Below are 25,721 nucleotides of genomic sequence, written 5' to 3'. Positions count from 1 at the left end.
GATGTTTATCATTAACTGCCAATGGAAATTTGTCAGTTGATTCCTAAATGAAACTATGGCTCATGAGAGTCTGACATTTATTCCTTGGCAGAGACACCAACCCAGAGATAGCCGACAATGCTGTGAGTGTGACCTATCAATTTCAAACACACAAGTAAAGTGAGTCCCTGACTTACTGAAAAAAAAATAATGAATTTGGTGATCAGATTTATTGCCTGCAGTAAATTTACACACTTATTGCAAGCAATAAACATATGGAATATATGCTAAAAATAGAATGATATTTCTTTTTGGCAGAATTGGTATAGTGTGAAGCAGAAAAGTATCATCTTTTCGTACTATATTGTTGAGTAATATAGAGAGCTAACATACCAAAAGTTCAAAAATTTGGCTCTTTGCTAAAGTAACTTTGAGTAATGAGTTATATTACTTGCCAGCACTTACCATCTGCTGTAGCCCCTACCTCTTTATTTTTCTGTGTGTTTAAAATGATTTTTCTGGATACTTTTTAATAGCTCTTAATATAGAAATTACTATTCAAATGTTACATTTATTTTATTATATTTCACTATGTTTATAAAACAGATAATATCTTAGTCCATTCAGGCTGCTGTCATAAAATACCAAAGACTGGGCTTATAAACAACAGAAATTTATTTCTCACAGTTTTGGAGGCTGGGAAGTTCCAGATCAAGGCACTAGCAAATTCAGTGTCTGGTGAGATTCTGCTTCCTAATTCACAGACAGCCACCTTTTCCCTGTGTCTATACCAGGCACAGAGAGGGAGCTCTCTGATGTTGCTTTTACAAGGGCACTAATCCCATTTATGAAAGTTCCACCTTCATGATATAATCCATCTCTCAAGGACCCCATCTCCAATACCATCACACTGAGGGTTAAGTTTCAATATAGGAATTTTGGCAGGAGACAAACATTCAGTCTGTAGCAGACAATAAGAAAAAAAAGTAAGTTATTTCCCAGTAGCTCACCTTTTAATATTACTGAGGAGTTTATAGCTCAGCCTTGAGCTCTCCCTTTATCTAACTCACCACATAGTAAATTCAGTGTCAAGAATAGGTAAGGCATTTTAGACATCCTTTGGGGATATAAATTATTGAACACAAATATATATAATTTTAGTGATTAGTTGTAGACATCTACTTTAATATCACTGGCAATTAAATGCCATGCTTTTATATTTAATTTCACATTATTTTTTCAATCTTCTATCTTCACATATCTTACCACCAGAAAACTACATGTGACTGAATGAGAAAAAATGGCATTGAATTGAATTAGCTGCCTTTCCGGAGTGGGTAGTTTTCATTAAAAAACATGTTTATCCTAGATGATACTGCACTTGGTATTTGATTGTGACTAACTATAAAATTTTATCTGGCTCAATAATCCCTTTCATACCCAGAGCAGAGCTGGTACCATATTTTCCTAAGAATATTAAGGAGAAGCATCTTTCTTAGTTCCTATTCCAGGCTTCTGGGGGCATAGAAATGTTCTCAAGAACAAGCCAGATATTCTCATCCCAACTCCATGTATGTGCCCTTATCCTTCTAACTGCAAGGTAGCCAGATCCCACCTTTGAAAAATAATGTTGGTGCACAGCTAGAATGACTTAGCAGAATTTTTCAGAGCCACAGTGGAACAGCTCTCATCCACTAACCCCTTCTTCTTTGGGCCTATCTCCTTGTCATACATGACAAAAGTATATGTAGAGGCCATGGCAGCATGTGTCTGGCTGCAAACAGGAGCAAAAGGAAAGCTAGTCATGTCATATGAAATCTATGCAATTCTATTCTCCCTTACGGAAATAAAGCTGTCAGGACTAACAATTCCAATCAAGTATGTACTTTTGACCAAATTGCTCTTCAGTGAATACCCCACCGAATCCCATTTAGGATCATTGAATTTCAGAGCTAGAAAGCATCCTAGTGACTCCAATTGAAGTTAGGCAGTTAAAGATCAAAATATTACCTTTATTATTGTGAAGGCTGTATGGGGAATGAGGGTTAGAGCTGAAAGCCAAAGAAACTTGCTAATATTTCCTGACTTAGTCTGTCCCAACACAGCTCCCAGACCAAACCTTGAACAGAACTTGATACTGCCTCCATTCTGTCCAGTGCAAAAGTGCTTATATACTTATGTACTTTTTAATAGGTTAACTCTACTCAATTATAATCTGTGGATTCATGGATGTCAGCTACTAATCAGGTGGGCATGAAGCCAGAGTGTTATTCTGAGGAAATCCATCTGAAATAAAAGTAAGGGGGGGAAGATACACATCACTTCCAAGCATTATGAGGAACAGAACCATAAGAAGTCTGGTGAATAGACTCCTCCTCTTCATTTCAAAATAATTTGAGAACTGTCTAGCAAGAGTGTACAGTGTACTGTAAATTATTAATACAGAACTCTAGTCTACTCTCAATAATATATAAAAGACTTTTACCAACCTCTCCCAAACATATTAGCAATAAGAAATTAATAAATAAACTTTAAACCACGGTAGGGATTTTTCTTCTCAAAGTTTTATCACAATGATTTATCTTACATGTCATATCATAAATAATTTTAACAACAAACTTATTTTGAAGGAAGTAATGCTGGAAATAGAGCTGATCTATATGAAAGAAATTTAAGATTAAAATTAAGATGAGCTTTTCTTACAATTTAAATCTAAATGATAAGACTTTTTAAAATAAAAAAAAAAATCTCAGGAAATGACGTTACACTGGATTGGTGAAATTCACAAATACATAGAAGCCATCTGTTTGAAAGCAATCAAAGCAACAAAGGCAGTCAGTAATAGGTACATATAATAGGGTTTAATGGATTTGCTGAATTATTACAAAGAGTGATTATATAAAATCTGAAGAAATTGGACTTATAACTCTCAACACTAAGACCTTTAATTCATTCAGGGCTCATCATTTCAATGAAATACCTGAGGTCACAAAGCTGTGAACTTATATTTTATGTTCTTTAGTAGAAATTCTATTTGCAACAGGAATTTACTGAAATGAAACCGGCAGGATACTGAAAAATCCTTTGAGTTGTTCAAATTATTAAAAATAGAATATTTTATCTATGGTTTTAAAAAATTTAATTCCTTCATAAGAAATAATTTTTCTTTAAGTGAATTTTTTGGTCTACTTTATTTAGACTTTGGTGGGACTCCAAACTACTCTCTAACATTTGGCTTTTCAATGTAGTAAAGAGAAAAAGGAATTTTTAAAAAAGCAATATATAAAATAGTACCAAAAGACCAGGAGAAACTGCCAACATGAGATTAGTTTTACAATCCACTGAGCATCCTAATTAGAGGTTTTCTACTGCCTTGATCTGTCCTCTTCTATTCTCTTCTGGATAATTTCATCCACTCTCATGCTTTCAAACACCATCTTAAATGTTAATTACCTTAAAATATAGACTCTAGTCATTACCTCTCTTGCTGTGTTGACCTGTATTTCTCTTCCCATAGGACAACCTCTTCAAGAAGTTTACAGTTTTGTGTTTAAAAAAAAAATACAGGTGTGTAAAAAAAATGATGGAAGTGTTATAAATATGTTAATAATATCTGTTAATAATATCTGTTTGTACCGGGTACTATAAGTACAAAAGAAAGAAAGAGAGGAAAAACTACATAGAGGAAATGGAATGGATGTCTAGGGGAAGTAATGACAGAAGGGGAGCAAGTAGACTGACACTTCAGGAAGAAAGAACAGTGTAAGTCAAGTTTCTGAATGATGACTTAGCCTGTAAAATAGTTCCCTTAAACACTGGCCCTAACAGTACAAAGTGGGGAATGGCCAGAAACCAGCAAGAGCCAGATCAGGGAGGGTCTTACTTGTCATACTTGGGAATTCAAAGGTATTCAACAATTCTTATTCCTATTGTGAAACAATAGAGAAACATTAAAGGACTTTTTAAGAAAGGAAAACAGGATCAGATTTGGATATAAAGGGAAAAAAGAATTTTTCTATTTTAATCTAACCTCCTGCCTTCTAAAGAGCACAACTTAAATTTGTTCTATTGAGCCCCTGAAGAGATATGTTTGGACATATTCGTGAGTGGAAAGCTATAGAAGCTGAACTGCTAGAAGGAGAAGGAATTCCTTAAAACAACTTTAGGGAAATAGAACAGAAGTGAGAGAAGCCGGAAAAATATCCAAAGGCAGTGTCTCTTTATGTTCCATAAAGTACTAACTCACAAATACCTTGAGTGGTTGGTTTTTTGTCTGTTTTGGCAGAAACTTAACTTCACTTCCAAGATCATTCCCAGAGATAGTACTTACTAAGGAGATCCTGAGAATAGAGAGAACTTTGAGAGTGTTTTGACAAACAAACTATAAGGTGGCTCCTCATGATCTTTGCTTCTTGGTTTTCACATCTCTGGTTTTATAACCATTTGAGAATGGGCAGGAGTGTAACTTGTTTATAATGTATGGAATTTAGCAAAGGTGATAGACTGTTGCTCCCATGACCATATTGCACTACCTTGCTAGCAAACTCATTCTAGGGGTTCTCCTTGCTGGTTTAATGAAGTCAGCAGACATGTTGGGAAAGTCCACACAGTGAGGGACTATAGGTGCCTCTAGGAGCTGAGGACAGCCTCCAGGCAATAGCCAGAAAGAAGTGGGGTTCTGATTCATACAACTGCAAATAAATGAATTTTGCCAACAATCTGAGTGAGGTTGGAAGCAGATTCTTTCCTGGTCGAGCCTCCAGATGAAAACAAAGTCCTGTTGACATTTTGTAGTCTTGTGAGATCCTAAGCAGAGGACCCAGCTAACCTGTGCCAGGCTTCTCACTATGAAATGATAAATGTGTGTGTTAAACCCCTAAAACTTGTGATTTGTTAAATAACAATAGAAAACTAATACAAATATAATAATCCCCCACCCTGTCTCCCACTTCACCAAATCTACATATATTTCATAGTCTGATCTTTGAGTCACAAAAGTTTTAGGGATGGGGTGTCTGGGTGGCTCAGTGGGTTAAAGCCTCTGCCTTTGGCTCAGGTCATGATCCCAGGGTCCTGGGATCGAGTGCCGCATCGAGCTCTCTGCTTAGCAGGGAGCCTGCTCCCCCCTTTCTCTCTGCCTGCCTCTCTGCCTACTTGTGATCTCTCTCTCTCTCTCTCTGTCAAATAAATAAATAAAATCTTAAAAAGAGAGAGAGAGAGAAATATTAAAAAAAAAAAGTTTTAGGGAAATCACTTTCTAAAGCTGCCAAAAGGATGGATTAAAAGAGAGGAGACTACAGTCAGGACATAAGGGCAATAGCCCAGGTAAGAAATGATAAGAGACAAAAGCAAAATATGAAAAATAGGAGTACATTTCAAGAGAAGTCTAATGAGTCCATCTGGGACATGATAAATTCAAGGTATCTGTAGAACCTCCAAGTGATAATATCTAAGAACTTTGGCACTAACTTTGAGAGATACTAGTTTTTATCTGGCAAAACTCACATTTTCTTGGACATAACCCTTCAAAACTTGACAATAACCTACCTTTTCAGCCCTCACCATGTATTCTGCAATTCATGGAGCTAGTGGATACTCCCCAAACAGGACACACATATTCGCATTTCCAACTTTGTTCATGTTGCTCCCTTTGAATGAAATATACTACTCAATTAGGTTTATTTATGAAAATCCAACTCACCTTTAAAAATCCAATTAAAATGTCAATATGCTTTGTTAGAATGTAGGCTTTTTCAAGAGCAGGGCTGTTTGCTTTGTTTGCAGATATATCTCATAACTGTAGAATAATGTCTGGCTCACAGTAGGCACACAATAAATATTTCTGGAGTTAACAGAAGAGTGTCTTCAATAAATGTCTTAGAATTAGCCATTCCTAATTGTTTCCACATCAGAGCAAGTACTAGTGTATTCCATATGCTTAACAAATGTTTGCTGATTGGTAGTATAACTAAAAACCTCTTCTAATGTTCCTAAACAAATGAGGAGAAGAAAATGTAAATTTAATAGAAAAAAAATAAAAGGTAGGTGTACACCTGACCTTTAGCTCTGTTGAATACTGCAATCACTTGTTAATTCATCCAACAAATGGTTACTGCATACATAGTATATACATGATGGCATCAGTTACCCTAAAGTCATTCTCAACCTCTTCTCCCTTGCCTCCCCCTAAATACAGAGGTGGAAGTATATGCTGGTTCTCCTAGCATCCTTTATAGCTAAAGATAGTCATGTGACACAATTATAGTCATTAAAATGCAAGGGGAAAGTTATTGAATAGGTGATTTGAGAAAAGATGTATCTTTCCTGGTAAAAAAAAGTCACGTGGAAAGCTTTGTCCATGAGGCACCAGAGTGGCACAGCCAGTTAAGCTCCGACTCTTGATTTCAGCTCAAGTCATGATACAAGTGTCCTGGCATTGAGCATGCCCTTCCCCAAAATCAGGCTTCATGCTTAGCAGGGAGTGTGCTTGAGGATTCTCTCTGTCTTTCTCCCTCTGTCCCTCTTCCTGATTACATACTCTCTTTCTGTATATAAAATGAATAAATAAATAAATAATTTTGTAAAGAAACCTCTGTTCAGTAGTGTCCCCTGCTTTCTGCCTTTGAAAATGGTTATGGTGCTTGGAGCTGTGGCATCCAGCTTATGACTATGAAGAGAAGCCAAAGAGAATCATAGAGAAACCAACCTAAGCCCTATATTGAGCAGTTAAACCAATGCCAGCAAACACCTAATTTTGGATTTCTTCTTATGTTAGACAAATAAATCCCTCTGATTAAGATCTAATAGTCTGTTATTCTGTTACTTATAACTGAAAATATCTCCAAACTAATAGAGGAAGTTAAAAAAATCTGGATAATAATATAATCTGGCAAATAATTCTACACATGAAATAGGTTTAAAATGCCTGATGGTTTTGAAATAGTGTTGAAAGTAGCACTTATGTATCTTAAAAATATATAACAAGTTACACTCTATAGCATTTAGCTGTGTTGTCATAGTCTTGACTGTCTCTCAGGATATTAAAACTTATCCTTTGGATAGTTGTGTCAAGTGTGAAGAAATTGCAATTTCTTTTTTTTAAAAAAGATTTTACTTATTTATTTGACAGACAGAGATCACAAGTAAACAGAGAGGCAGGCAGAGAGAGAGAAGGAAGCAGGTTCCCTGTGGAGCAGAGAGCCCCATGTGGGGCTAGATCCCAGGACCCTGAGATCATGACCTGAGCCGAAGGCAGAGGCTTTAACCCACTGACCCACCCAGGTACCCCAAGAAATTGCAATTTTAATATAGCAAACTGTCAATTCTGATTTCAAAGGTAGGCCTATTAAAATTCAAATTAAAGGGACAGGATACAGTAAAAAATAGAAAATTAGTATTTGTGAAAATTTCAAATTTATCCATCCAAAAGTTTCCAAAAATTATATTCCAAAATAATCCTGCACTTTTCAAAAAAGTTACATAAGACTTTTGATTTATAGACATTACAAAACACATGTGGTAATAAAAGAGCACATTGCATAATTTTATTCCTATTTTAAAAACTCCAAGCCATTTTATAGGATCATTTTAAGCTGTCTTTTTAAAAAGTATAATAAGAACTCTGTTTTTCTCTGTTACACTTGCCAAGTGTCATCAGAGCCTGAGCACTGTTTAAATTGCTTTTATAAATGAATAATGTAGCCAATCAGCAGTTCCTAGAATTGCTGAATAAATGAAGCAAATATTCAATAAAAAGACTACCAGTGTGATGAATAATAATCCTAGAGACTTTCCAATAGATTTTTAAAAAAATGAATCATTTATTAAAACTATTTCTAAGAAATTTCATTAACAGAAACTGTTCTGTATTAGTGGAATTACTCTACTATGAAGAGTAGCGATCAGGATCTTCCTTCTTATTTTTTATCCACAGGCACTATTTACTCAGGAAACACTTACAAGGTTAAGAAACAAAAATAAAGGGGCACCTGGGTGGTTCAGTGGGTTAATGTCTGCCTTCTGCTCAGGTCATGATCCCAAGGTCCTGAGATCAAGCCCCACATGGGGCTCTCTGCCCAGCAGGGAACCTGCTTCCTCCTCTCTCTTTGCCTGCCTCTCAGGCTACTTGTGATCTCTGTCTGTCAAATAAATAAATAAAATGTTTTTTAAAAAGAAGAAAGAAACAAAAATAAAGATACTTATTAGAATTCTATGTCTTATCTCTTGGCAGTATTATATTTTTATTCATACAACATTTTAAAGTCAGGTGTATGCAGGTTGATCAATTCTTAGAGAAATTCCTGTCAGAATTAATGTTACTATGGGAGATTATCGCTAAAAAGAAAATTAGTTGCATCTTATAGTAAGATAATTAGAACCAGAATTTTAAAACTATGAAGTTGAAAACACCCACAAAAAGCCTTAAACAAGAACATTTATAGCAGCGATATCTGTAATAGCCAAGAAAAGCCAAAAACAAACAAACAAACAAAAAAAAGAAAGAAAAAAGGAAAAGAATAAATATCTATTATCTGCTCACTTGATACAATGTGGTGGGTTGAATAGTGGCTTCCAGAAAGATATGTCCATGTGGAACCTGTAAATGTGATCTTATTTGGAAACAAAGGATCATTGCAGATACAATTAAGCAAAATGAGATCATCCTCCATTAAGGTGGGTACTAAATTCTATGACATTCTCCATATAAGAGATATACAAGAAGAAAGACACAGAGACACAGAGGAAAAGGCCATGTGAAGATAGAGCCAGAGATAAAGTGCAGCCTCAAGCCAAGGACCACTAGGAGCCACCAGAAGCTGGAAGAAGCCAGGAAGGAATATTCCCTAGAGTCTTCAGAGGGAGCATGATTCTACCAACACCTTGACTTCAGGCTTATGACCTCCAGAGCTGTGAAAGAATAAATTTTTGTGGTTCTAGGCTATGAAGTTTGTTGTAATTTCTTAAGACAGTTCTAGGAAACTAATAGCAGGTATATTCATACAGTGGGATACAGCTTAGCAATGAATTAACTACTGATACCCTCAACAACATGGATGAATGTCACAAAAGTAGTTGGATGAAAGAAGCCATATAGTCAGACATAAAGACACCGTATAATTTTATTTACATGAAGTTCAAGAACAGGTAAACTTAATCTATAGGAATAAAAATCAGAGGAATAGTTACCTCTCAGGGTGGGGGTGGGGACTGACTGGAAAGAGGCAGGAAGGCACTTTCTGGGGGAATGGAAATGTTCTATGTCTTGATTGGAATGATGATTATATAGGTGAACACAACTCTCAAAAACTCATCAAAAAGTACACTTAAGAGCTGTTACATTTTATTCAATGTAAATTAGATCTTAATTAAAAAAAAAAAAACTGAGAAAAAACCAAAACAACAAATAGCAATGAGGACTGAAATTATACACCAAGTCAGGGGTTGGCAAACTACAGCCTATGGGCCAAATCTGATCTGCTGCCAATAAAATTGTATTGGAGCAGAGCCAGGCCCAATCATTTGCATATTGTGTAGGGCTGCTTTCATTCTACAAAGTCAGAGCTGAATAGTGGTGACAGAGACCGTATGGCCCGCAAAGCTGAACATATTTACTGTCTAGCCCCTTACAACAAGTTTGCCAACCCCTACACTGAAATTATAGTTATAACTATGCCTCTAGCTATGGAGGCCCTTTCTTGTCTTACATCCTGTAATTCTCATTATACTCAATGGTATAAATTAACAGTGTTGGTTAAGTAAGATACTTGAAATGTCTTCACCCTAGGCAACTAGGTGAGCCTGTGGGTTAAATCTTGGGATTCTTAACATTAGTTCATTTTTCTTTTACTTGACATTTTTTTGGCACAATAGTTCAGTACTACACCCTGCAAAGTCATGGCATATTATCCATATATGCGTGAACTTGTATGGCCTCATCTGGAGGCATGCTAGGAACTGAAGGAGTTCAGAAATGTCACCCCAAAATATGCTACTCTGGTATATTAATATTTTTAATTAAAGGCACTTGAACAACAGCAAATATAAGAAAACCACTCTGACTTTTCTTCTTTTTCTTGAAAGCAGGAGATGAAATTCCTATATGAAAGATGACCTCTCTATACAACAAGGAACATAACACTATCATCGAGGACAAGAAGTTAAGACCAAGAGACTGCAATACAAACCTTGTGAAAATAATTCTTCTCTTCCTTTAGCCTCCCCATATAGTCATTTTTCCATAATTGCCTCTCTTTGTTCAACCTAATATAAAAGCAAGTAAGTTTGGCCACTCATTTAGGTCTTCTTTCCTTACGAAGTTTCCCGTGTTATGCAAAACTTGTATTAAATAAGTTGGTATGCTTTTCTCCTGCTGATGAGTCTTATGCCAATTTAATTCTCAGGCCCAATCAAAAAGAACCCTAAGAGGGTGAAGATTAAATTTGCCTCCCTTTCAGAGCATTATGGTTGATTACAGAGAAACAGAAGACAAAAATGGCAATGGATGGGGCAAGGTTTGAGAGAACTTAGCCAGCGGGTGAAGTGCTCCCAAGCAGCTATGACACAGTGCTTGAGAAAGGCCTAGCAAACTTGGTTGGATTCTCACAGACATAGTTATCAAAAGGGTCTAATGTGAAGGTCTAGGGACGCTAGGGTAAAAGACTCTAGGCTTAGAAAGTCAAAACTTTCAGCCAGATAGGACTTTTCATTGCACTTAGAATAAAACCCAAAATCCTTAAAATGGTCTCTAAGGCCTGGTAATATGTCACTGCCTACCTCTCAGTCTTTCTTCTTCCTTCCCTCCTATAATTTCTTTTAACAGTGGGAGCATAATCAATATTGACTTTCAGAAGATTCCTTTGGCAGCAGTAGGGGAGAGCCTGAAAATGAAGAGAATAGTTAGAGATCACAGGGATGGCCTAAGCAATAAAGAATCATTTAATGAATGTTTGAATTAGGAGAGTGACAGTGGGAATGAAGAAATGATGGATTCCAGCATAAATAAAACATTTTATTATTCACTCAATGAAAACAAACCTCCCACAAATTACTGAGTTCATGAAATGCATGGCAACTTCCTATGCCTTATTAATGGATACGAGTTCCTCAGCACCTTCCTAGGTTAGGTAGCTGGGGTTTCCAGCAGGTGGAAGCTATTAAACTTTCTGCTCTCCTGGCCCCTTGGTTCTCAAACTTGAGTGTGTATCATAATCTCCTGGAAGGCTTATTAAAACACATCTTCCTGAGCCCTGCTCCCAGAGTTTCTGATGTATAGACCTCTAATGAGAATTTGCATTTCTAACAAGTTCTAACAGATTCCCCTAGGTGATGCCTTTGCTATGGATCCAAGGACAGCATTTTGAGAAACACTTTCTAGCCAAAAGCAGGCAAGCTGGCAAATTGGGACTCCATTGAAAAAGGTAGGTGAGGGCTTCTTTGATTCTGGCTCTCCAAGAATGGGAAGAGAAAGACTCTTTTCTCAGGCACTTAAAAGAGTGACTGCATCTACCCAGACAGTCATCTTCCTCCTAAAGGGAGTTGGCTTTCCCAAGTTACAGACCTCATAGTATCTACCCTCTCTTAAAGGCAACCCCCCCCACCAAAACACAGATAATCAACAAAAGCCTCTGGTGGCTGCTTTTAATTACTGAGTAGCTCCAGTAAGGCATTAGGGGAAGAAAGGGGGGAAAAGGTGGGGGCAGGAACATGTATTTGAGTCATTTTCTTTCCAAAAACTCCTATGAGAACCAAAAGATAAAAAAGCATAGTGCTTGGGACATTAAGAGCACTCAATAAATGTTCAGTTATTGTTAGGACTTCAACTTTTTGAGGTAGGCATTTGCAAAGATGGCTGCATTGTAACAAAGTATTTGGGAAAAACAAGTTGATCAGGAAGGTTATTAACTTAGTTAAGAACATTCTAATATGTGCATTTTCAGGGGCACCTGGGTGGCTCAGTCGTTAAGCGTCTGCCTTCAGTTCAGGTTATGATCCCAGGGTCCAGGGATCGAGCCCTGCATCAGGCTCCCTGCTTGGTAGAAAGCCTGCTTCTCCCTCTCCCACTCCCTCTGCTTGTGTTCTCTCTCTCTGTCAAATAAATAAATAAAATCTTTTAAAAAAAATCTTTAAATATATATATATATTTTTCATAGTTATAAATTTTCATATTTATAAATTTTAATGTCATGGCTCTAGGTTAAAATTGCAGAATTTTATAAAACAGAGCTAACAAGTTATATGAGAAACAAAGACAGCAGAAAGTTTCCAGAGCTTCCTTTGGGAAATGGAGATGTGACCCAGTTTGAGGCCTCACTAGCTAGAGGGTATCCCTAATGCTAGCTAGCAGCTGGCTGGCTCATGGAGACTAGTTTTTGAGAGCAGGCAGTAAACACATGTTAAGCTTGTGATGTGCTTTGGCAGAAAGTCTTGACAAACCTCTGTCATTCTTTAAACACATGGTTCCAGAGTTTCTAAACAAAGTGCAGTGTAAACTTTGACTTTGCCTCCTCTGGTGGGAGGAAGGGAGGGGCAGATTTTGCAATGCCTTATTAAATATGTCAGGGTTTTGCTAATTAAAAAAAAAAAAAAAAAAAAAACATGTATTCTCTCCAGGGAAGAATTTCTTTTTGGCACATTCCTATACTTTAATATTTGTATCTCAGCTATCCATTCCAATAGTATTTCTATGCTTTATATACTTTCAAATTACCCTGAGACATTTACATGAGTTCTATGAATTATACCTTAAAGTACTTAAAGTAAAAAACAAACAAACAGAAAGCCTCTATAAATTTAACTAAAATTTATTAAAAATTATAAGAATGTATTTATTTGTAAAATTTTAGCAACTATTCTGTGGTTTTTTAAGCATATTATGAACCTGTAACCTGAGAAAACCTACGTAGTTAATATTCTTTAAAGTGAAAATGCAATTATTAGACTCAATCCATATTATTCAGTAAAATGCAATTCAACATTCATTTACTGTGTGACTGGTAGATTTAGGGCACACATAGGTGAATAAATGATGAAGTCCTTGTCCTTAATGAGTTCATAGTCTTTTGACCGTGTGTTTCTCTGTTTCTCTGTCACTCTCCCTCACTAGAGGAAGAAGTGACTGCCACGCAGTCTGAATGTGTTGTCACCGAGGAAGGGAACTTTGGTTGGCTTTTGAAAGATACTAAAAATTGGGGTGGGGAGATGGGGAGAGAAGGGCAGGACGTTCTGAACAGAAGTAACCAAACAAGTGAGAACACTGACATAAAAAATAATTTGTTGAGACTGACAAGCAGTTCTACATGGTTATAGCTCCTGTGTTCATATTAAGAGGAATGCAAATGAGGGTAAAAAAGTTAGATGGGGCCAGATGGTAAAAGGTTCTTTTTGTGTTCTAAGGGATTTCAAATTTTACCTGTAGGTGGCTAGAAGCCATGGAAGCTTTGTAAGCAGCAAAGGTACAAGATTTGATTTGTGTTTTGGCAACAACTTTAGGGACAACAGTATAGAAACAGGACCATAGTAAAGTACCTCAACAAAAAGTCATGTTGGGATTTGGTCACAACAGCCCTCAGGAGGCAGAACTCCGTTTATTGTGTTTCCAAATGTTAGATTTGACAGTAGCCTTAAATTGTCTTTATTTTTATTATTTTTTAAAGATTTATTTATTTTGGGGGGTAGCCCATGATGTGGGGGTTGGGGCAGATGGAAACTGAGAATCTCAAGCAGACTGCTCACTGAGCTGGGAGCCGAATGCAGGGCTCAATCTCACCACTTTGAGTTCATGACCTTAGCCAAAATCAAGAGCTCAACTGACTGAGCTACCCAGGTACCTCAGCCTTAAATTGTTTTAAAAACTGTTGTATTATATAAAATGCAACAATTGCTGAAAATTAACTAAAACCAAGGCCCCATCCAAAGGCCAAAAGCATGAGAAAAGAGTGCAAAATTGAAAATATAAGGATTTCAGGAAAAAACAACACATCCCCCCCTCCCCACAGACACACACATATTAGGTAAGAAGTTAAGGAGTAAAGATAAGTGTATTTCCTTGGTGGTCAGTAAAATCTTTTCCAACAGCTTAACTAATTAACATTAGATAAAAATCTAAGACATTTTTGTGTAGGGGAAGAGGGAATATGATTCCTGGGATATACTGTGCAACAACTAAATAGTTTATTAAAGGAAGTAGAAAAGAAAGCTTGGGTTTATGAGTCAATCAATTTGATATTTAAAAGGAAAACTATGGAGAATAATATTAATAGTTATATATAAAAGATGTCAACATAGTACATAAGAGTGGTTAGGATAATTTTAGACTATAAACAGTCATAAAAAATGCTAACAAAGCACTGGGCTATATGCTACTTACGTATTATTACACAACACAAAGAACTTTGAGTTTGCAAAATCTTCATAATAAAATTCAACTTCAGAAGTTTATTTTGAAACTTATAGAGTTTCAGTGTGCATACACTAAATTTGATTTCACATTACTACTGAAAACATAAAACAGATTCAAAAAATCAAATATTAATTTTTTCTTTTTTCAAGTTTTTGTTTATATTCTAGTTAGTAGGGGCACCTAGGTGGCACAGTTGGTTAAATGTCTAACTCTTGGTTTCAGTTCAGGTTATGCTCTAATATTTGTGAGATCCAGCTCACATCTGGCTCTTATGCTCAGCATGGAGTCTGCTTTGGACTGTCTCTCCCTCTCCCTCTGCTCCTCGCCACCTCTGTGCTCTATCATGCCCTCTTTCTCTCTTTCTAAATTAATAAAAACATCTTTAAATTTCAGTTAACATACAGTGTGATATAGTTTCAGGTGTAACATTTAGTGACTCAGCACTTACCTATAACACCGTGTTCATCACAACAAATACCCTCTTTAAATACCCATCACCCATTTAACCTGTCCACCTGCTCACCTCCCCTCCAGTAACTCTCAGTTTGTTCTTTATAGTTAAGAGTCTGTTTTCTGGTTTGCACCTCTTCCTCCCCACCATGTTCATCTGTTTCATTTCTTAAATTCCACATAAGTGATATCAAATAGTATTTTCTTTCTCTGACTGACTTATTTCACTTAGCATAATGGTCTCTAGCTCCACATCATTGCAAATGGCACGATTTCATTCTTTTTTTATGGCTGAGTAATATGCTGCTGCTGTGTGTGTGTGTGTGTGTGTGTGTGTGTGTGTGTGTGGTGGGTGGGTGTGTGTACCATGACTTCTTTCTCCAGTCAGCAGTCACTGGGCATATGGGCATTTGGGCTCTTTCCATAACTTGGCAATTGTTGATAATGCTGCTATAAACATCAGGGTACATGTATTCCTTTGAATCAGTATTTTTGTGTCCTTTAGGTAAATACTTAGAAGTGCATTGCTGGGTGATAGGTAGTTCTATTTTCAACATTTTGATGAATCTCCATACTGTTTTCCAAAGTGGCTGCACCAGTTGCATTCCCAGGAACAGTGTAAGAGTGTTCCCCTTTCTCTGCATCCTCACCAACATCTATTGTTTCCTATGTTGTTAATTTTAGCCATTCTGACTGGTGCCAAGTGATATCTCATTGTAGTTATGATTTGTATTTGGTGGTGAGTGATGTTGACCATCTTTCCATGTGTGTGTTAACCATCTATATGTCTTCTTTGGCAAAATGTCCATTCGTATCTTCTGTCCATTTTTTAACTGGGTTATTTTGTTTTTTGGGTGTTGAGTTCTATATGTTCTTTATATATTTTTAGGATACTAATCCTTTATCAGATATGTCATTTGCAAATATCTTCTCCCATTCAAGGTTGCCTTTTAGTTTTGTTGATTATTTCCTTCACTTGCAGAACCTTTTTATCTTGATAAATTCCCAGTAGATTACTTCTGCTTTTGTTTCTTCTCGCCTTGGCAAGAAGTTGCTCAGCTGATGTCAAAGAGGTTACTGCCTGTATTCTCCTCTAGGATTTTGGTGGTTTCCTGTCTCACATTTAGGTCTGTCATTCATTTTGAACATGTAAGAAAGTAGTCCAGGGGCACCTGGTGGGTCGATTGGTTAGGCATCCAACTCTTGATTTTGGATCAGGTCATGATCTCAGTGTTTTGAGATAGAGCCCCACATCGAGCCTCTGCTCAGCAGGGAGTCATCTTGAGATTCTCTTCCTCCTTCTCTCCCCTTTCCCCTCCCCAACACTTGCACTGTCTGTATATATAATAATAAAGATAAATAAAACTTTAAAAATTGTCCAGTTTCATTCTTTTGCATGTTGTCCAATTTTCCCCAGCACAATTTGTTGAGACAATCTTTTTTTCCACTGGATATTCTTTCCTGCTTTAAGATTAGTTGACTATATAATTGCAGGTTTATTTCTGGGTTTTCTATTCTGTTCCACTGATCTAAGTGTCTGTTTTTGTATCGGTACCATACTGTCTTGATCACTAGAGCTTTGTAATATAATTTAAACTCTGGAATTGTGATGTCTCCACCTTTGCTTTTCTTTTTCAAGATTGCTTTGGTTGTTTGGGGTCTTTTGTGGTCCCATACAAATTTTAGGATTGTTTGTTCTAACTCTGTGAAAAATGCTGTTGCTATTTTGATAGGGATTGCATTAAATGTGTAGACTGCTTTGGGTAGTATGGACATTATAACAATATTTGCTCTTCCAATCCATGAGCACAGAATGTTTTTCAATTTCTTTGTGCCATCTTTAATTTCTTTCATCAGTGTTTTATACTTTTCAGAGTACTAGTCTTTTACCTCTTTGGTTAGGTTTATTTCCAGGTACCTTATGGTTTTCCAATTGTACATGGAATCAATTCCTTGAAGAAATCAAATGTTAAATTAAGTCTTATTTCACACAGGTTCTCAAAATGAGTCATAGAGGAAATTATTCAATCAGATCCGCTTTTGTTATTATTAACTTACTTAATGGAATGTATAAAATAAAAAAAAACCCTACTAAATTTAATTGAATCTTTTTAAAAATAGCATAAAATATATTCATTAGAGGGATGCCTGGATGGCTCAGTTGGTTAAGCAGCTGCCTTTGGCTCAGGTCATGATCCCAGCGTTCTGGGATGGAGTCCCACATCAGGCTTCTTGCTCAGCAGGGAGCCTGCTTCTCCTTGTGCCTCTTCCTGCCACTCTGCCTGCCTGTGTGCACTCTCTCTCTCTCTCTCTCTCTGACAAATAAATAAATAAATAAAAATATTCATTAGAAACTCTGATGTCAATATGTTTGTCTTAAACATGGAACCAAATTACAAACAAACTTCACTTAAAAGGTATTGCTCTTATTTTCCCCTATTTTTTCTTTTCTTTTTTTCCGAGATAAAATTGGTATTTGTTTCAGGCATACAACATTATAATTTGATATTTGTATACACTACAAAGTGATCACCACCATAGTCCAGTTACCAGGCATCACCTTATGGCAGAGCTCCTTCACCAACTTTGTCTACCCCCCAAACCTCCTTCGCCTCTTATAATTACCCATCTGTACCTATGAATTTGGTTTTTTAAAGTAAACTCTATGCCCAAAGTGGAGTTTGAACTCATAACCTTGAGATTAAAAGTCACATGCCCTACCAGCTGACCCAGCCAAGTACCTGTTTTGTTTTTTAGATGCTGTGTATGAAAAAAATGATGTATGTACCTCTCTCTTTCTGACTTATTTCACTTAGCATAATACCATCAAGGTCATCCATTTGCTGCAAATGGCAAGATTTCCTTCTTTTTTATGGCTGTATTATGGCAGTAGTATTCTGTTGTGTGTGTGTACATGCGTGTACAATATATATACTACATGTCTATATTTCTATCCATCTATATATATATATATGTATATTGCCATCTTCTTTATTCATTTATCTGTCAATGGACACTTATTTCCATTATCTTGACTATTTTAATAATCCTGAAATGAACATGGGTTTCATGTATCTTTTTGAATTAGTGTGTTTGTGTTTCTTGAATAAATACCCAGAAGTGGAATAGCTGAACTGTATGTTAGTTCTATTTTTACTTTTTTGAGGAATCTCCATACTATTTTTCTGTAGTAGCTGCACTAATTTACAATCCTACCAACAGTGTACAAAAGCTCTCTTTTCTTCACATCCTCTCCAACACTTACTTCTTGTCTTTTTGATAATAGCCATTCTGACAGGCATGAAATTGATAACTCATTCTGGTTTTGATTTCCATTTCTCTGATGACTAGTAATGTTAAATATCTTTTCAAGTGCCTGTTGGCCATATATATGTTCTTTGGGAAAATGTCTATTCAGATCCTCTGCCCATTTTTCAGTCAGGTTGTTTTTGTTATTGTGTTAGGAGTTCTTTATATATTTTGGATATTAACCCCTTATTGGATATGCGATTTGCAAATATTTTCTCCCATTCAGTAGCTTGCCTTTTTGTTTTGTTGATGGTTTCCTTTATTGTGCAGATACTTTTTAGTTTGATGTAGTCCTGTTGTTTATTTTTGTTTGTTTCCCTTGCCTTTGAAGTTAGACAGAAAGAAAGAAAGAAGGAAAACATTGTTAAGATCAGTATCAAGGAGCTAACTGCCTTCTAGGAATTATATGGTTTCAGATTGTACTTTCAAGTCTTTATTTTGAGTTTATTTTTGTGTATGGTATAAGATAGTGATCTAGTTTCAGCCTTTTGCATGTGGCTATCCAATTTTCCCAAAACCACATATTGAAGAAATTGTCTTTTTCTCATTGTATATTCTTGGCTCCAACTTCTCTCTTAGGTCTATTAATATTTGCTAGTCTCTGTATATAATGGTCTATCTTAAGTTGATAACATCTTAAGTTTGAGTACATTCTAAAAACTACATTCTTACTCCCTCACCAAATGTGTTTGTTCTGTTTTTGATGTCATATTTTACATTTTTAAATTTTTTTGTGTACCTTAACTAATTATTATAATTTTATTACTTTTGTCTCTTAACCTCCATATTTTCTTGCTACTTGGTAGTGCCTCCCCCCCACCCAATCCTAATGAATAACCTTTAGTATTTCCTGTAAGACCTGTTTAGTGGTGATGAACAACTGTTGTTTTTGTTGCTTGAAAAACTTTTTATCTATCTTTCAGTTCTGAATGATAACCTTGCCAGGAAAACTATTCTTGGTTTGAAATTTTTTCCTTTCAACAATTTGGGTATATCAAGCTGCCCACTTTTGGCCTGCAAAGTTGCCACTGAAAAATCAGCTCATAGTCTTAAGGGTTTCCCTTGTCTTTTACAAGTTGTTTTTCTTTTGATACTTTCAATATTACAACTTTTGGAGTTAAAATTATAATGTGTCTTGGTGTAGATCAGTTTGTATTCATCTTATTTGGAAACTCTGTGTTTCCTGGAGCTGGATGTCTGTTTTCTTCCCCAGGTTAGGGAGGTTTTTCAGCCATTATTTTTTCAAATAAGTTTTCTACTCCTTTCTTTTTCTCTCTCTTCTCCTGATTAACCCTTGTAATGCAAATGTTATTCTGCTTGATATTGTCCCACAAGTGCCTTAAGCTATCTTCACTTGAAAAAATTCTTTTCTCCTCTAGCTGTTCTGATTAGGAGATTTCCACTGCCCTGTCTTTCAGGTCATTGATCTGTTTTTCTACTTTGTCTAGTCTGCTTTGAAAATTTCATGTATTTTTTAATTTAGTTATTGTATTCTGTAGCTCTGTGACCGCTGTCTTTTTGGTGAAGTTCTCAATATGTTCATCCATTCTTCTCCCAAGATCAGTGAGAATCTTTACTACCATTACTTTGAACTCTTTATCAGGTAGATTATTTATATCCTTCCATTAAGGTCTTTTGTCATATTCTCTTCTTTGGGACATACCGCACTGTCTTCTCATTTTGCTTGACTCTGTATTACATGAAACAGCTACTGTCTTGAAGGAGTGGCCTTATGTAAGAGTTGAACTTTATCACTCTACCTTACCCTCGCTTCTAATCTTCATAATGTCTAAATAGCCTTATTTGTTCTTGATAGGTTCCAGTTGCTAAGGGTGTGCCAAGGCCCATCAGTGTTCCAAGGAAGAGGTCTTAGAAAGTACCTAATTTCAGGCTAACTGCAAGCCAGATCCTTGGGCAACAGGTTTTAAGGTATGTAAGTATGTATAGTCTTGTGGTTCCATAATTGTAAACTTTTCTGGACTCCACACCAGATCTAAAGGAGTTCCCTGGTGACTGTTGCAAAAATATGGCTTTCAATATGTATATAAGATTCTTTATGGGAGGTATCAGTAAACTGTGGCAAAGCCAAAGGGTGGCAATAATATGGTGTCTCCTTGCCCATGTTCACAGAGTGAATCTCTGTAGCCTCTGGATGTATGACAAATCTGAAGACTGCCCCTCAGACTGAAGCTTCTTGGAATGAAAATAATATGCCTTTTAACAGGAAGCCTGAAGGTGTATTTCAGTCTATTTGTGCTCTGCCCTGGGAACAGCTGTCTGCCAAGGACCATCTCTAATTTCTCATATGTGGAGCCCAGAATTGTGATTGGCTAGACACAGGGGCCAGGCACTCAAGGGGCATCCCTTGATGTGTCTTCCCACTATGGCAGGACAGGCCATGGCTATAGCATATGGGAATGGGGTGCTGGAACCACCAGGCCAGGGTATGGCATAGTGGGCCATGGCTGTGGCTGTGGGGGCAGAAGCTTCCATCAGAGCTAGTAAGCTAGAGAGGAGTTGTGAAAATTGTGCAACACTGGCACCAACAAAATAGAAGAATGCAAAAATGGCACCCACCAAGACTTCAGTCTCTGGTGAAGGTCCCTACAGTTTCCTGCCTCTCTGGCAGATGCTTTAAGATTAACAAAGAGTCTCTTTTGCTTATAGTCTAGGCACCTTTCAAACTGTTGCTTTTGTGGAGGGTCCCAGGGTGAGTGCGGATATGGGCAAGCCCTTTAAGAGCAGATTTTCCATTTCTTAAGGCCCTGTGGTCCTCCTAGAAGTAAACCCTGTTGGTTTTCAAGGCCAGATGCTTTGGGGACCTTCTTTCTGATGCAGCTTCTAAGGGTTAGGAATGTTGGACACAAATCCCTCACTCTGAAGCTCTGTATTAAGAGATCCTTCCCAACTATAGATCTCTGCCCTAGCGTGGAGTTTCTTACAAAACCACTTCTCTTCCTCTCCTACCTGCCTTAATATGGCCTTTTTGTTGTGAGGATGCTTTTCAGCTAGCTTCCAAGTCCTTATCACAGGGAATTGTTCCACTTGGAGCTATAGATTTATTTATTGCCTTTATGGGAGGAGGTAAGTTCAGGATCTGTCAATGCTGCCATCTTGAATCTCCCTCTATTCCACCCCCGCTACAAACACTTATTTTGTGAATTTCAAATCTATTTTACTGTATATAAATTACACCTAATTTTTAAAATTTCATTAAAGAAAAGTATAAAAAAGTTTCACCTTAAAAAAAAAAAAGACTTTTCAAACCTATATAAAAGTTAAGACTGGTATAATGAAACTAGATTCACTGGGTTAACATTTTGCTATATTTGCTTTCTCTCTCTTTCCAGAACTAAATAAAAGTAAGTTGTAGATTCCACAGACATCAAGACACTTTTCCTTCTAAACACATCAGCAAAACTTAAGAGGTATTTTGATAACCAAATTTTGATACACTCAATTGACTCTATCAAAAACCACCTTGGAACAAAGAGACAGATAAATGTGCAATGTAGAATAGATAAGTTGAAATTAAAACTTCATTATATTTGATGAAAAATGAAGGCAAAGGAGCATGACAAATTAGTGGGGGAGGAAAAAAGAATCATTCAATAAAAATGCCAGGATAATTGGCTAGCCATTTTGGAAAATAAATCAATTAAATCTTAATTTTATGCAATACACCAAAATAAAGTATAAATATATTGGGAATTATAGGTTAAAAAAAATCTTATCATTAAAAGAGAAAATAGGGGCTCAGTCAGTTTAAGTGTCCAACTCTTGCTTTCAGCTCAGGTCATGATCTCAGGGTCATGAGATTGAGCCCCACATCAGACTTTGTGGTCAGCAGAGAGTCTTCTTGAGATGCTCTCCCTCTCCACCTCCCTTTGCCCCTCCTCTGCTCTCTCTAAAATAAATAAATAAATTTTTAAAAAAGGAAAGAAAGAGAAAATAATCATTTGTTTATGTTAATTATTTGCCTTAGCATTTACAGTTTGCTTCAAATGACAAATTTTAAAGATTTTATTTGAGAGAGAGTGAGAGACCTCAAGCAGAGGAAGCAGCAAAGGCAGAGGGAGAAGCAGATCCCCCACTGAGCAGGGAGCCCTATGCATGACTTGAATCCAGGACTCTGGATCATGACCTGAGATAAAGACAGATGCTTAACTGACTGAGCCACCCAGGTGTCTCTCAAATGATAAATTTTGTACAATATGAATGAGAATCAGATAGGTGAGAAAAGGAGAGTAAGGGAAAAATAAAGAATGAATATTAACAATCTCTGGCTGGGTAAAAACTTTTCATCTTAGATACAATGATGGACTTAGTAAAGAAAAATATGTGTTACTACATAACAGTTAAAAGTTGACATGGGGGGGACAAGATGGCGGGGAAGTAGGAGGAGGTGCCTTTTAAACCTGTACTCTAAAGTGAACTGATTACCTACCAAAGAACTCCGATCACCCATGAAATCAGCCTGAGATCAGAATTATACACGTCTGGATCTCTACAACGGAAGAAAACTCCAGTGGGCAGGTAAAGTGGAGTGGGAATGGTGGACTGATATCAGAAGATAAAAGGGAGAGAGAGCCACCAGAGGCGACCGGTTGGAAAGTAATACCCCTAATACAAGCGAGAGTGCCCTGTGTCTGGGGACCAGTATTAACTTCGAGACTGGTTGAAAGCACTCCAAAAGAGCAAAGGATCGTGGGGCAGGGCAGGGGGGAATTGTGGGAATCGGGCAGCTAGGGACAGGGACTTAAGTCCCTGGTCCCAGGACAGCCTCCCCTGGTGATGAGCCAGAAAGAGTGCGGCGGAGAAAACAGGTCTTCGTCCCCAAGCCACCAGCGTGCCTGAGAACACGTGGGGTCCGGCTCCTGTGAGGGGCTGGGAGCCTCCCCAGATGACAGAACGCACAAGCCCTGCCATAGAGCCCGAGATGCGCGTGCCCCAAACTCTCCCCTGAGAGAGGTGCACGAAGGCCCAGCCTGGTGCTTTTGGATCTGCGCCCGGTTCTCAGATTCTGAAACGGGTGCTAGACCCACAGCCTCCCCTGAAAGAGGTGTGCGCAAGCCGGGCGCTCTTAGACCCAGAAAGACCAGGCACTCCCAGCCCAGGCCAGTGGGAAAATCTCAGTGTGTGATCACTGCTTGGAACCTCTCTGGCGGTCTGGAGCTGCCGAGACAGCCGCCGCTGCCGTGGTTTTGGGTACAAGCAAAAGATCCTGCGTCCCCAGGGACCGTGACTCGGAACCTGCTCTGCCAGCAGCCAAGGGGGAACTTATTTGGGCTCTGCAGCCAGACTGAGGCTTCTCTCTGAGAGGGAGGTCAGGGTGCAGTTTGTTTTCCTCTAAAACTACAAAAACCATCAAAAGCGGTCAAGGTGAGAGAAAAAAAAAGTGAACAAACATAAAAACTGCCAGAGAACAAAAGCCTGAAAAAACCAATTTCCTCAGAGTCCACCCCCTTGAGGGGCACGGGAGGACTTAACTCAGGGAACATCACTGACTGAAAACCCATGTGGCAGGCCCCTCCCCCAGAAAACCAACAAGGAAAGGAAAAAAAAAAAAAAAACTACAAGAGAACAACCACCACTACTTCATAGGACAACTTTTATTTTTAACTTGTTCCCACTATTCTGGTTCGTTTTTTAAATATATATATAATTTTTAACCTATTTACCGTCACAGTGAGATGTCCAGTACATCATATTCCATAATAACCTTCTAACCTGAACTTTTTGATAGATACACCTGTGTTTTTCTTTTGAATTTCTATTTTTTGAATTTTTTTTAAATTTTAGTTTAGTTTAGTCTAGTTTATTCCTTTTTATTTTTATTTTCTAATATTCATACAGAGTTAAACTTCAAAGTAATCCCCTTTCCCCAATCAATACTACCCCTATAGGTAAACCAATTTTTGATCCCCCTTGATCTTAGGAAAGCCGAGTCCTTTAACAAAGATATGAAGATACATCCAGGAAGAATCAAAACAACCTTCCTTATCCACACTGAGAAATTATAACCACTCTCCCATCTTTTTCTTCCACCACTGTTTCTGTGTTTTTGTGTTTGTCCTGATAGTATATAAATCTTACACTTGGGGTTCTTTTTGACGAGGTTCTTCCTTTATTTGCATATATATTTTTTCTCTTGTCATATACTTTTATCAATCTTCTTGTTTGTCTATTTTTGTTTGTATACTTCATAAGTCTTACCTTGGGGCCCATTTGGGCTGAACCTTCTCTTTTATTTTCCCTTTTTTCTTCTGTCTCTCTCTCTCTTTTTTCTTTTTATTTTCTTTCTTCTCTCGTTTGGGTGGGGAATCCTGATTGCTCAGAAGCATTCCAAGGTACACCTTGACTGCACCACCACGGTCAATACATCCAGCTACATCTGTTCAGTCATCTCTCATCAAAATGACTAGGAGGAGGAATGCCCAACAGAAGAAAAATACAGAGGATGGGTCTTCTGCAACAGAGCTAACAGCTATCAACATAGACAATATGTCGGAAAGAGAATTCAGGCTAACAATTATCTAGGCTATAGCTAGGTTGGAGAAAGCCATGGATAACCAAACGGAATTGATTAGGGCAGAACTGAAAGTGACCAGACAGGATGTTCACAATGTTAGGGCTAAGCTGAAAGCTACCAGGGATGAGCTTCACAATGCTCTCAATGAGTTCCAATCTAATCTAAATTCTCACAAAGCTAGGGTAACTGAGAAGATAGAATTAGTGATCTAGAGGACAAACAGATAGAGAGAAAGGATCAGGAGGAAGCCTGGGGGACGCCTGGGTGGCTCAGTTGGTTGAGCAGCTGCCTTCGGCTCAGGTCATGATCCCAGCGTCCTGGGATCGAGTCCCACATCGGGCTCCTTGCTCCGCGGGGAGCCTGCTTCTCCCTCTGACTCTGCCTTCCACTCTGTCTGCCTGTGCTCGATCTCTCCCTGACAAATAAAATAAATAGATAAATAAATCTTTAAAAAAAAAAAAAAAAAGGAGGAAGCCTGGAACAAACAGCTTAGAAGCCATGAAAACAGAATCAGGGAAATAAATGATGCCATGAAACGTTCCAGCGTCAGAATTATTTTTTTTTTATTTAATGCATTTGAATTTTTAATTAAAATAATTCAGTGATCCCACTGGACTCATAAAAAGGAATGATGTTGAAGATTCTGTTTTTCTTGCAGTTATGTTGACTTAAAGTTGAAGAATTGGTCTAAAGAAAACACCACTGTTGTTTCTTACTCCTGACTTTTGGTCAGGATAGAACCATAAGAGAACCATTTGTTAAGGAAAAGTGGTTTGCAGTGTGTTACCTCTGAAAAACAAAACAAAACAAACAAAACTACCTAAAATAGGAACAAAACTAAAAGGAATTACAGGAGACAGAATAACTACTTAGAAACCTTAGTTTCATTTAATTAGGGACACAATTTAAAGAAAAGGTTATGTTTACTTTGTAAAATATACCTGAAGGGGAGGAGAAAGAAAGAAGTCTAGAAGATATAGTGGAACAAGTTCTTCATGAAAATTTTCCCAAATCGTGAATGGAGCAAGTGCTCATGTACTAGAGGCCGAATGG

At 37.4% G+C, this 25,721-nt stretch overlaps 1 long non-coding RNA gene across 1 annotated transcript in view; it reads right to left on the bottom strand.

The window, feature by feature from the left end:
- Window positions 1–10,162: 10,162 nt before the first annotated feature.
- The window catches only part of LOC309872497, a 43,075-nt gene continuing 27,516 nt past the window's right edge, over window positions 10,163–25,721 (bottom strand). Inside the window, exons 2-3 of the long non-coding RNA XR_014315909.1 lie at window positions 10,753–10,856; window positions 10,163–10,239 (exon numbers count right to left, since the gene is read on the bottom strand). This is a non-coding gene — a long non-coding RNA (uncharacterized lncRNA). The remainder of the gene's footprint in view (window positions 10,240–10,752; window positions 10,857–25,721) is intronic.

Source organism: Mustela nivalis, assembly GCF_964662115.1.
Source record: "Mustela nivalis genome assembly, chromosome: 8".
NCBI lineage: Eukaryota > Metazoa > Chordata > Mammalia > Carnivora > Mustelidae > Mustela > Mustela nivalis.
Note: the sequence above shows the minus strand (reverse complement) of the source record. Positions and strands in the feature narration are given on the sequence as shown.